This window comes from Carcharodon carcharias (assembly GCF_017639515.1).
Source record: "Carcharodon carcharias isolate sCarCar2 chromosome 36 unlocalized genomic scaffold, sCarCar2.pri SUPER_36_unloc_1, whole genome shotgun sequence".
Classification (NCBI taxonomy): Eukaryota; Metazoa; Chordata; class Chondrichthyes; order Lamniformes; family Lamnidae; genus Carcharodon; species Carcharodon carcharias.
In genome coordinates this window covers 2263152-2274777 of record NW_024470726.1, presented here as the reverse complement: position 1 = coordinate 2274777, position 11626 = coordinate 2263152, and the positions used below count along the sequence as shown (strand labels likewise).

The 11626-nt window shown below is 51.8% G+C and overlaps 1 protein-coding gene across 1 annotated transcript in view; it reads right to left on the bottom strand.

The window, feature by feature from the left end:
* Positions 1-11626, bottom strand: part of pi4kb (phosphatidylinositol 4-kinase, catalytic, beta) — a 68463-nt gene that overhangs the window by 52398 nt on the left and 4439 nt on the right. The window lies entirely within an intron of this gene.

Below are 11626 nucleotides of genomic sequence, written 5' to 3'. Positions count from 1 at the left end.
AAGGACATCGGGCGGAACTCTTCCTCCCCTTCCCCCACCCCACAGCTGGTTTTCTTCCAACAGCAGCTATGGATTGTTTACATCCACCTGAAAAGGCCCCCCCGACAGTGCGGTGCTCCCTCAGCACCCCCTCACCCCGACCCTGCTGGATGCGCCTACGAGCGCTGGCCTCAGGACTGGTGCCTTGCCCAGGGCTACAGCACACTCAGAAATGGTCACTGCAGTGAAGGATGGGCACGCCAACCAGAGCAGGAAATGTTAAGAGCGGGTCTCTGTTTAAAAGCAACCTTCAGATTTAAGCCTTCGAGATTCAAATGCCGATTTCCCTCACACCATGAGATGAGTTTTAAAACCAGGCACACACACTATCTACACGTTATTGTGTAATCTTCAAGCAGTTTGCTAACGACAGGAAGAAAATGGATTTGTGGTCTACATACGACAAAACTTACACAACAGCACTCCAGTGCGATGCTCCCAGTTTATCCCTTCAAATACTTCCCATTACAAAGAATGCGAGCGACAGACCTGTCCCCACCAGTACTGTACCCCAGTGTTATAGTGACAGACCTGTCCCCACCAGTACTGCACCCCAGTGTTATACAGTGACAGACCTGTCCTCACCAGTACTGTACCCCAGTGTTATACAGCAATAGAGCTGTCCCCACCAGTACTGTACCCCAGTGTGTTATACAGCGACAGACCTGTCCCCACCAGTACTGTACCCCAGTGTTATACAGCGACAGACCTGTCTGCACCAGTACTGCACCCCAGTGTTATACAGTGACAGACCTGTCCCCACCAGTACTGTACCCCAGTGTTATACAGTGACAGACCTGTCCCCACCAGTACTGTACCCCAGTGTAATACAGTGACAGACCTGTCCCCACCAGTACTGTACCCCAGTGTTATACAGTGACAGACCTGTCCCCACCAGTACTGTACCCCAGTGTTATACAGTGACAGACCTGTCCTCACCAGTACTGTGGTCTGTATTACAGCTCCATAGTTGCTTGGGACTCTTTGCAGCTCCTAACTGAACAGTTTGCTGTCCTTCCTAGCTATGGTGTAAAAGTTCCACCCCGTCACACTCCATCATTGTACAGAAATCCGAAGGGGCTTGGTCATTTTGCGAGATGGCGGAGGGTGGTGTTGAGACTTGCACACCCACCACTCCACTGAGAAAATCCCCAGCGACAACACTATTAGACGACGTATTATCAGTTACTAACAACAGCATCATGTAATTGAGTGGAGCCACAGCATTTTACTGACTGTAATCACATTATGTAGATACTTAGCTAGTTCCTGAAAGCATATTACAAGTCAATTATATGCAAGAGAGCTCCCACCAACTTAACAGCTGTATTTCCACATTCAAAACCATCGCTTTGAGTCAACAGGTAGCGACGTTCAACAATTTGTGTGTTTCACACCCAGCAAGGTGATCGAGGGCATCATAAACCCAGCTCTCGTGCATGAGCCATGACTCAGTGCATCATACTCTCACCTCTGACTCAAAGTCGAGGGCTTGAATCTCCCACCAGAGACTTGAGCCCCGTAATCCAGTCCGGCACTGGCAGAGCCAGCACTGAGGGAGTGCTGCACAGTTTTAGGTGTCGCCTTTCAAATCGCAGTCCTCCGCCTGGCCCTCTCGTTACCAGCGTCACGAATAATCTGGCCATCATCACAGTGCAGTTTGTGGGATCTCCCGTGCGTAAATTGGCTGCCACATTTTCCTACAGCCCATCGAGTCTGCACCGACACATGAGAAACACCTGACCTACCTACCTAATCCCATTTACCAGCACTTGGCCCATAGCCTTGAATGTTCTGATGTGCCAAGTGCTCATCCAGATACTTTTTAAAGGATGTGAGGCAACCCACCTCCACCACCCTCCCAGGCAGCGCATTCCAGACCCTCACCACCCTCTGGGTAAAAAAGATTTTCCTCACATCCCCTCCCACCGACCTTGAACTTATGTCCCCTTGTGACTGACCCTTCAACTAAGGGGAGCAGCTGCTCCCTATCCACCCTGTCCATGCCCCTCATAATCTTGTACTCCTCGATCAGGTCTCAGTCTTCTCTGCTCCAACGAAAACAACCCAAGTCTATCCAACCTCTCTTTGTAACTTAGATGTTTCATCCCAGGCAACATCCTGGTGAATCTCCTCTGTACCCCCTCCAGTGCAACCACATCCCTCCTATAATGTGGCAACCAGAACTGCACACAGTACTCCAGCTGTGGCCTCACCAAGGTTCTATACAACTCCAACATCACCTCCCTACTTTTGTAATCTATGCCTCGAATGATAAAGGCAAGTGTCCCATATGCCTTTTTCACCACCCCACTAACATGCCCCTCCACCTTCAGAGACCTACGGACACACACACCAAGGTCCCTTTGTTCCTCAGAACTTCCTAGTGCCATGCCGTTCATTGAATACTTCCTTGTCAAGTTACTCCTTCCAAAGTGTATCACCTCACACTTTTCAGGGTTAAATTCCACCTGCCACTTATCTGCCCATTTGACCATCCCGTCTATATCTTCCTGTAGCCCAAGACACTCAACCTCACTGTTAACCACCTGGCCAATCTTTGTGTCATCCACAAACTTACTAATCCTACCCCCCACAGTCATCTATGTTGTTTATATAAATGACAAATAATAGGGGACCCAGCAAAGATCCCTCTGGTATGCCACTGGACACTGGCTTCCAGTCACTAAAGCATCCTTCTGTCATCACCCTCCGTCTCCTACAACTAAGCCAATTTTGAATCCACCTTATCAAATTACCCTGTATCCCATGTGCATTTGCCTTCTTTATAAGTCTCCCATGTGGGACCTTGTCAAAGGCTTTGCTGAAATCCATATAAACGACATCAACTACACTACCCTCATCTACACACCTGGTCACCTCCTCAAAACATTCAATCAAATTTGTTAGGCATGATCTCCCTCCTACAAAGCTATGCAGACTATCCCTGATCAAACCTTGCCTCTCCAAGTGGAGATAGATACTCTCCTTCAGAACTTTTTCCAATAGTTTCACTACCACTTACATGAGACTCACTGGCCTGTAGTTCCCTGGCTTATCTCTACAACCCTTCTTAAATAGCGGAACCACATTAGCTGTTCTCCAGTCCTCTGGCACCTTCCCCGTGGCCAGAGAGGAATTAAAAATTTGGGTCAGAGCCCCTGCGATCTCCTCCCTTGCCTCCCTCAGCAGTCTGGGACACAAATCATCTGGACCTGGAGATTTGTCCACTTTTAAGCCTGCCAACACCTCCAATATTTTGTCACTCCCTATATCAATTTGCTTAAGAACCTGTCTTCCAGAGATCAATACCTTCATCCTCAAACTCTTGGGTGAAGACGGATGTGAAGTATTCATTCAATGCTCTAACGATGTCCTCTGGCTCCACCCATAGATTGCCCCCTTGGTCCCTTATGGGCCCTACTCTTTCCCTGGTTATCCTCTTCCCATTGATATACTTATAGAATATCTTGGGATTTTCCTTACTTTTACCAGCCAGAGCTTTCTCATATTCTCTCTCTGCTCTCCTAATTACTTTCTTAAGCTCCACCCTGCACTGTCTGTACTGCACTAATGCTTCTGCAGATTTGCTTCCCTTGTACCTGCTAAGGGCCTCTCTTTTCCTTTTCATCGTAACCTGAATATCTCTGGTCATCCATGGTTCTCTGGGGTTGTTAGTCCTTCCTAGCACCCTAGAGGGAACATGTTGAGCCTGTAGCCTCCCCATTTCCTTTTTTAACAACTCCAACTGCTCCTCTGTAGATTTCCCCACAAGTAGCTGTTCCCAGTCTACCTTGGCCAGATCCTGCCTTATTTTACTAAAATCCACTCTTCCCCAATTCAAAACATTTTTTTGCAACTTGTTGATTTCCTTGTCCATAACAAACTTAAACTGTACCATGTTGTGGTCACTATCACTAAAATGCTCCCCCACCACCACCTCAGCCACCTGTCTGACTTCATTCCAGAGAATTAGGTCCAGCAATGCACTGTCCCTTGTTGGACCCTCTACATATTGACCCAAAAAGTTCTCCTGTACACATTTCAAGAAATCCACTCCATCCAAACCCTTAACACTATGTCTATCCCAATTAATGTTGGGAAAGTTGAAATCACCTAATATAATTACCCTATTGTTATTGTTTTTACACACCTCCACAAATTGTGTACATATTTGTTCCTCAATGTCCTGCTGACTAGCTGGCACCTAACAATGTGACTGTCCCTTTTTTATTCCTAAGCTTTATGTACAAAGCTTCATTCGAAGCCCCCTACAACATATCATTTCTCCTTACTGCAGTAACTGATTCCTTAACTAATAATGCAACGCCTCCTCCTCTTTTACCCCCTCCCGTCTCGCCTGAAGATTCCATATCCCAGAATGTTGAGCTGCCAATCCTGCCCTTCCCTCAACCACATCTCAGGGATGGCTACTATATCACAATTCCACGTGTCAATCCTCTCCCTTAACTCATCCGTTTTACCTGTAATGCTCCTAGCAATGAAGTAGAGGCCATCCAGCCTTGCCTTACTCCCTTGAAGCTTATTGCAGCTGTACTCCCTCTGACTTGTTTGTTTTACAGTATTACGATGTGTCCCTATTCTGTCATTGTGAAGCACTTTAGGACTTGGAGATACCTGGTCCAGGAACACCCAAAATTTCAGACCCCACACTCTCGTTTTCAAATCCCACTATGCCCTTCCTGATGTGACCCCCTCCAGCCCCGATAACCTCCTCCAGTTCCTACACCCCCTCCCTATCTTTGTAACCCCCTATAACCTCCTACAGCTCCAACACCCCTCCCTACCTGTAATCTGCACCAACCCCTACACCCCTATGTCTGTAACCTCTACAAGCCCCTACACCCCTCCCTATCTCTGTAACCTCCTCCAGCCTACACCACTCCCTATCTCTGTAACTTCCTCCAGCTCCTACACCCTTCCCTACCTCTGTAACCTCCTGCAGCTCCTACACCCCTCCCTATCTCTGTAACCTCCTCCATCTCCTACACCCCTCCCTATCTCTGTAACTTCCTCCAGCTCCTACACCCCTCCCTATCTCTGTAACCTCCTCCAGCTCCTACACCCCTCCCTATCCCTGTAACCTCCTCCAGCTCCTACAACCCTCCCTATCTCTGTAACCTCCTCCAGCTCCTACAACCCTCCCTATCTCTGTAACCTCCTCCAGCCCCTACAACCCTCCCTATCTCTGTAACCTCCTCCAGCCCCTACAACCCTCCCTATCTCTGTAACCTCCTCCAGCCCCTACACCCCTCCCTATCTCTGTAACCTCCTCCAGCCCCTACACCCTTCCCTATCTCTGTAACCTCCTCCAGCCCCTACACCCCTCCCTATCTCTGTAACCTCCTCCAGCCCCTACACCCCTCCCTATCTCTGTAACCTCCACCAGCCCCTACACCCCTCCCTATCTCTGTAACTTCCTCCAGCTCCTACACCCCTCCCTATCTCTGTAACCTCCTCCAGCTCCTACACCCCAACCTATCTCTGTAACCTCCTCCAGCTCCTACACCCCTCCCTATCTCTGTAACCTCCTCCAGCTCCTACAACCCTCCCTATCTCTGTAACCTCCTCCAGCACTTACACCCCTCCCTATCTCTGTAACCTCCTCCAGCTCCTACACCCCTCCCTATCTCTGTAACCTCCACCAGCCCCTACAACCCTCCCTATCTCTGTAACTTCCTCCAGCTCCTACACCCCTTCCTATCTCTGTAACCTCCTCCAGCTCCTACACCCCTCCCTATCTCTGTAACCTCCTCCAGCTCCTACACCCCTCCCTATCTCTGTAACCTCCTCCAGCTCCTACACCCCTCCCTATCTCTGTAACCTCCTCCAGCCCCTACACCCCTCCCTATCTCTGTAACCTCCTCCAGCTCCTACACCCCTCCCTATCTCTGTAACCTCCTCCAGCTCCTAACCCCTCCCTATCTCTGTAACCTCCTCCAGCCCCTACACCCCTCCCTATCTCTGTAACCTCCTCCAGCCCCGACACCCCTCCCTATCTCTGTAACCTCCTCCAGCTCCTACACCCCTCCCTATCTCTGTAACCTCCTCCAGCCCCTACACCCCTCCCTATCTCTGTAACCGCCTCCAGCCCTCTACACCCCTCCCTATCTCTGTAACCTCCACCAGTCCCTACACCCCTCCCTATCTCTGTAACCGCCTCCAGCCCCCTACACCCCTCCCTATCTCTGTAACCTCCTCCAGCTCCTACACCCCTCCCTATCTCTGTAACCTCCTCCAGCCCCTACACCCCTCCCTATCTCTGTAACCTCCTCCAGCCCCTACACCCCTCCCTATCTCTGTAACCTCCTCCAGCCCCCTACACCCCTCCCTATCTCTGTAACCTCCTCCAGCTCCTACACCCCTCCCTATCTCTGTAACCTCCTCCAGCTCCTACACCCCTCCCTATCTCTGTAACCTCCTCCAGCCCCTACACCTCTCCCTATCTCTGTAACCTCCTCCAGCCCCTACACCCCTCCCTATCTCTGTAACCGCCTCCAGCCCCTACACCCCTCCCTATCTCTGTAACCTCCACCAGTCCCTACACCCCTCCCTATCTCTGTAACCGCCTCCAGCCCCCTACTCCCCTCCCTATCTCTGTAACCTCCTCCAACTCCTACACCCCTCCCTATCTCTGTAACCTCCTCCAGCCCCTACACCCCTCCCTATCTCTGTAACCTCCTCCAGCCCCTACACCCCTCCCTATCTCTGTAACCTCCTCCAGCCCCTACACCCCTCCCTATCTCTGTAACCTCCTCCAGCCCCTACACCCCTCCCTATCTCTGTAACCTCCTCCAGCCCCCTACACCCCTCCCTATCTCTGTAACCTCCTCCAGCTCCTACACCCCTCCCTATCTCTGTAACCTCCTCCAGCTCCTACACCCCTCCCTATCTCTGTAACCTCCTCCAGCTCCTACACCCCTCCCTATCTCTGTAACCTCCTCCAGCTCCTACACCCCTCCCTATCCCTGTAACCTCCTCCAGCTCCTACACCCCTCCCTATCTCTGTAACTTCCTCCAGCTCCTACACCCCTCCCTATCTCTGTAACCTCCTCCAGCTCCTACACCCCTCCCTATCCCTGTAACCTCCTCCAGCCCCTTACACCCCTCCCTATCTCTGTAACCTCCTCCAGCCCCTACACCCCTCCCTATCTCTGTAACCTCCTCCAGCTCCTACACCCCTCCCTATCTCTGTAACCTCCTCCATCCCCTACACCCCTCCCTATCTCTGTAACCTCCTCCATCCCCTACACCCCTCCCTATCTCTGTAACCTCCTCCAGCTCCTACACCCCTCCCTATCTCTGTAACCTCCTCCAGCTCCTACACCCCTCCCTATCTCTGTAACCTCCTCCAGCTCCTACACCCCTCCCTATCTCTGTAACCTCCTCTAGCCCCTACACCCCTCAGAGATCTCTGCACTCCTCCAATTCCAGCCTCCTGCAGATCCCCTGCCTTCAGCTGCCTAAACTCGAATTCCCTCCCCAATCCTCGCCTCTCTCTCTCCTCCTTTGAGACGTTCCTTGATACCGGCCTCTTTGACCGACCTTTTGGTCACCCTGTCCCTAATATCCCCTTGTGTGGCTCACTGTGGTTTGATGATCCTTGGTAAAGATGTTATGTACATGCAAATGGTGGACATTTGCATTTTCTCTATATATTTGTTCACAGGATGTGGGCTTCGCTGGCGAGACCAGACCAGGTAAGGGCAGATTTCCTTCCCAAAAAGGACATTAGTGAACCTGGTGGGTTTTAGCAACAATCGACAATGGTTCACGGTTATCTTTAGACTTTTAATTCCAGATTTTTGTTGAATTCAAATTCCACCATCTGCCGTGGTGGGATTCAAACCCAGGTCCCCAGAGCATTAACCCTGGGTCTCTGAATTACTAGTCCAGCCACAATACCGCTGCACCCCCACCATTATATTGGGTTGCGAGGGAGCCCGTTCTCTCGAGTGTTTGAGCAGATCCAGATCCTTCCTTTGCTGCGTTAAAGAAGTCTTTTCACAGCTCCTATTGTGTTAACACGTCTCTTTAAAACCAAGTGAGGCCTAATAGCGATGGGGAACCCCTCGTGGTCAGTGCCCAGGCAATATGCTGAAGTAATCGTAAAGAAAATGCTGAACGGACATTGTCAGAAGACAACGGCAGAAATAATTGCACAAATTTACCAGTCCCCAGTTCGTCTTTGCTTACACAACACAGTTCAGTCTTGCTCGCCCCACAACAACGTAAGGCACATTTATAAAGCATCTTGAACATAGTACACTGCCCCAAGCTACAGGAGCAGGATTCAGCTTCGAGATACTAAGCTATTGTTATTAAGGTAGTAAGTCAGACTGATTTGTGATCCACCAGCCAGTCATGGGGGCAGAAGGGGACGTGGCATTCAGCCCACAATCAGATCAGCCATGGTCGTATCGAATGGCAGAGCAGGTTCGAGGGGCCGAGCGGCGTACTCCTGCTCCTAATTGTTATCTTAACACCTTTTTGAGTAGATGGCCAAATTATTGGTCAAAGTGAGGGGTTCCTGAGGAGACAACAAATGGAGATTTACACGCACGCACGCACGCACGCACGCACGCACATGGAGTTAAGATACAGATTAGCCGTGATCTGAATGAATGACGGAACAGGCTGGAAGGGCTGAATGACCTCCTCCTCCCTGTGAAAACTGTCATCACCTCACCCACCTCTTACTGTCTGACAAAAGAAAGCCCAGGCAGAGGGTAAGTGTGTCTGGGAGGCCAAACCCAGTCAGGCAGCAAGCCCTGTGTTAGGTTACAACAACCTGCATTTATACGGCACTGCAAAACGTCGTGAGGCTTTTCACAGGGGCGTTCGCCAGGCCGGATTTACTTGCGGCACAGCGGTGGGCTGCTGAGATCCGAGTTGTCATGTCCCTTCGGACTGGGGCAGCGGAGGAATTCTTTCACTTGTGAGGGTGGGTGAACCTTTGGAATTCTCTACCCCCCACCACCCCCCCACCCCGAGAGAGCTACCAGTGCTCAGCCATCGGGCAGATTCCGAGATCGAGACCCGAGACCGAGAGGAGACTTTGTGGGGGCACAGTGGGGTGGGGGAGGGGGGGGGGTGGAGTGGAGTCGAGGTCACGTTGAATGCCGGAGCGGGGCTCGAGGGGACGAGGGACCTGCTCCTAATTCCCCACATTGCTGTGTTCACCAACTGTGGAAAGGAACTCCAGGCGTTTGGGCTGTGTTATTAAATCCAGGCAGCGGCAGGCATGGGTATTAACGGTGCGACAGTTCTGATGTGAAGCAGATGATAGCTCACGAAGCTGGTTTGCCAGTATTAGTGTCTTGGCCCTGCTGCGTTTTTATTTCCTCCTCCGACAGCCTGTTAATACTTCAACGTCAGCACCTGCTGACAATAGCCAGCTGCTCCCACACACACACACACACACACACACACCACCTCCCCCCACCCTCAACACCCCCCTCTCTCTCCTTCTGGAAAGTTCATCACCGATTGCAAAGTGAGACAAACAATGGACACTCTGCTGCATCGTGTGCCTGACAAGAATGGTGGGCGTTGCTTTGAACAACACCTGCATTGTGCCTTCCGAAGTCCTGACGCACTTTCTGGATCAGAGGCTCCATTGTTGGGCAGCCCTGACCACTCAGTGAGCATACCAACAACCCCCCCCCCCCCCCCACCCCCACCGGCACCAGCACCAGCACCAGCCCTGTCCAGCCGTGCCTCCACAATCTTGCCCCATCTCGGTAAGCTCCTTCAACCCAAACCCCAATCGGGAGTGCTCTTGTTCAGATCTTCCATCCCATCCCCTACCCCACCCACCACCACCCCTCCCCCCTCACCCCCTCCAAACCCAAAACACCCCTACACAGTCCAACCAGTCTTGCATTTCTCTAGCGCCTTTCACCACCTCAGGACGTCGCAAAGCGCTTCACAGCCAATGAGGTACCTTTTCTTCACCCCCCCCCCCACCTCCCGAAAGTGCGGTCACTTTTGGAATGTAGGGAACGCGGCAGCTAATTTGCACATAGCAAGCTCCCATAAACAGCAAGCGGATAATGACCAGCCCTAGAGCAGCTCGTTCTCTCAGCTTTGTTTGGTTGAGGGATAAATGTTATCTCAGGATAACGGGGTGAACACTCGCAACACAATAACCACCCCTTCCCCCAGTGCTATTTTCCAATAGAGGCCATGAGGTCTTTGCAGTCCACCTGAGAAGGTAGTTGGGGCTTCTGGTTGAAGTCTAATCCAAAAGATGGTCCCTCCGACAAGGCGGCGCTCCCTCAGCACTGACCCTCCGACAGCGCGGCGCTCCCTCAGCACTGACCCTCCCACAGCGCGGCGCTCCCTCAGCACTGACCCTCCCACAGCGCGGCGCTCCCTCAGCACTGACCCTCCCACAGCGCGGCGCTCGCTCAGCACCAACCCTCCAACAGCGCGGCGCTCCCTCAGCACCGACCCTCCAACAGCGCGGCGCTGCCACAGTAATGCTGTGGGAGTGTGTATCCTTGTGCTGAACTCTCTGGAATAGATAAAGCTTTCCTGATCACTGTCACTGCTCTCAGCAGCTCACTTCCTCCAGTCCTATTCCTCTCCCTTTCCATCTTCCTAACCCTAAGATCTTCTCAAAATAGGAGGACTTGATGGGTTTGAGTTGCTGCTGTGCAGTAGGCGGAGAGCCACTGGACAAAATGGCAGCTACTGCTCACTCCCTGCGGAGGAGTTCAAGTGCTGACAGAATCAGGCTTACCATTGAGACCATCTCGCAGTTGAATAATCTGCAAACCATGCGTGGCATGGTGGCCTAGTGGTTCTGTCACTGAACTAGCAATCCAGATGCCTGGGCTAAACCTGAGTCATGTGTTCAAATCCCACCATGGCAGCTGGAGGAATTCAAATTCCGTCAACGAATAAATCTGGGATATAAAGCTAGCCTCGGTAAACCACGAAACTATCATCGATTGTGGCAAAAACTCATCGGGTTCATTAATGCCCCTTTAGGGAGGGAAATCTGCCATCCTTACCCGGTCTGGCCTACATGTGACTGCAGACCCGCAGCCACGTGACTCTTAACTGCCCCTCTGAAATGGCCGGGCAAGCCATCCTTGTATTTAAGAAAGGTGACTCACCCACCAGCGACTAACTGGACCGGACGGAGTGAACAAGGACTGCCCTTGGTTCGGGAGGGCGCAACAGAAGGTTTCGTAAGGATTTGAGGGGAATTGTTTTCATCCAGAGGGTGGTAGGGATCAGGAACCCGCCACTTGAAAGGACGGTGGAGGCAGAAAACCCTCGTCACATTGAAAGAAACATTTGGGATATGCGCTTTGCGTAACCTCCAGGGCTAGGGAGCAGGAGCTGCAAAGTGGGATTAGGCTGGGTTGTTACTGCTGGGCCAGCACACACACACAATGGGCCAAACGGCCTCCTCCTGTGCCCCTCCACACTGTCACCCCGCAGGGCACAGGTGGGATGACACACCTCGGGGGACGAGTGATACAAAATGGCTTCCCTCCATCACCACAGCGACTGGCCAAAAATGTGGGATTCCTGCGAATGGGGTGGGGGG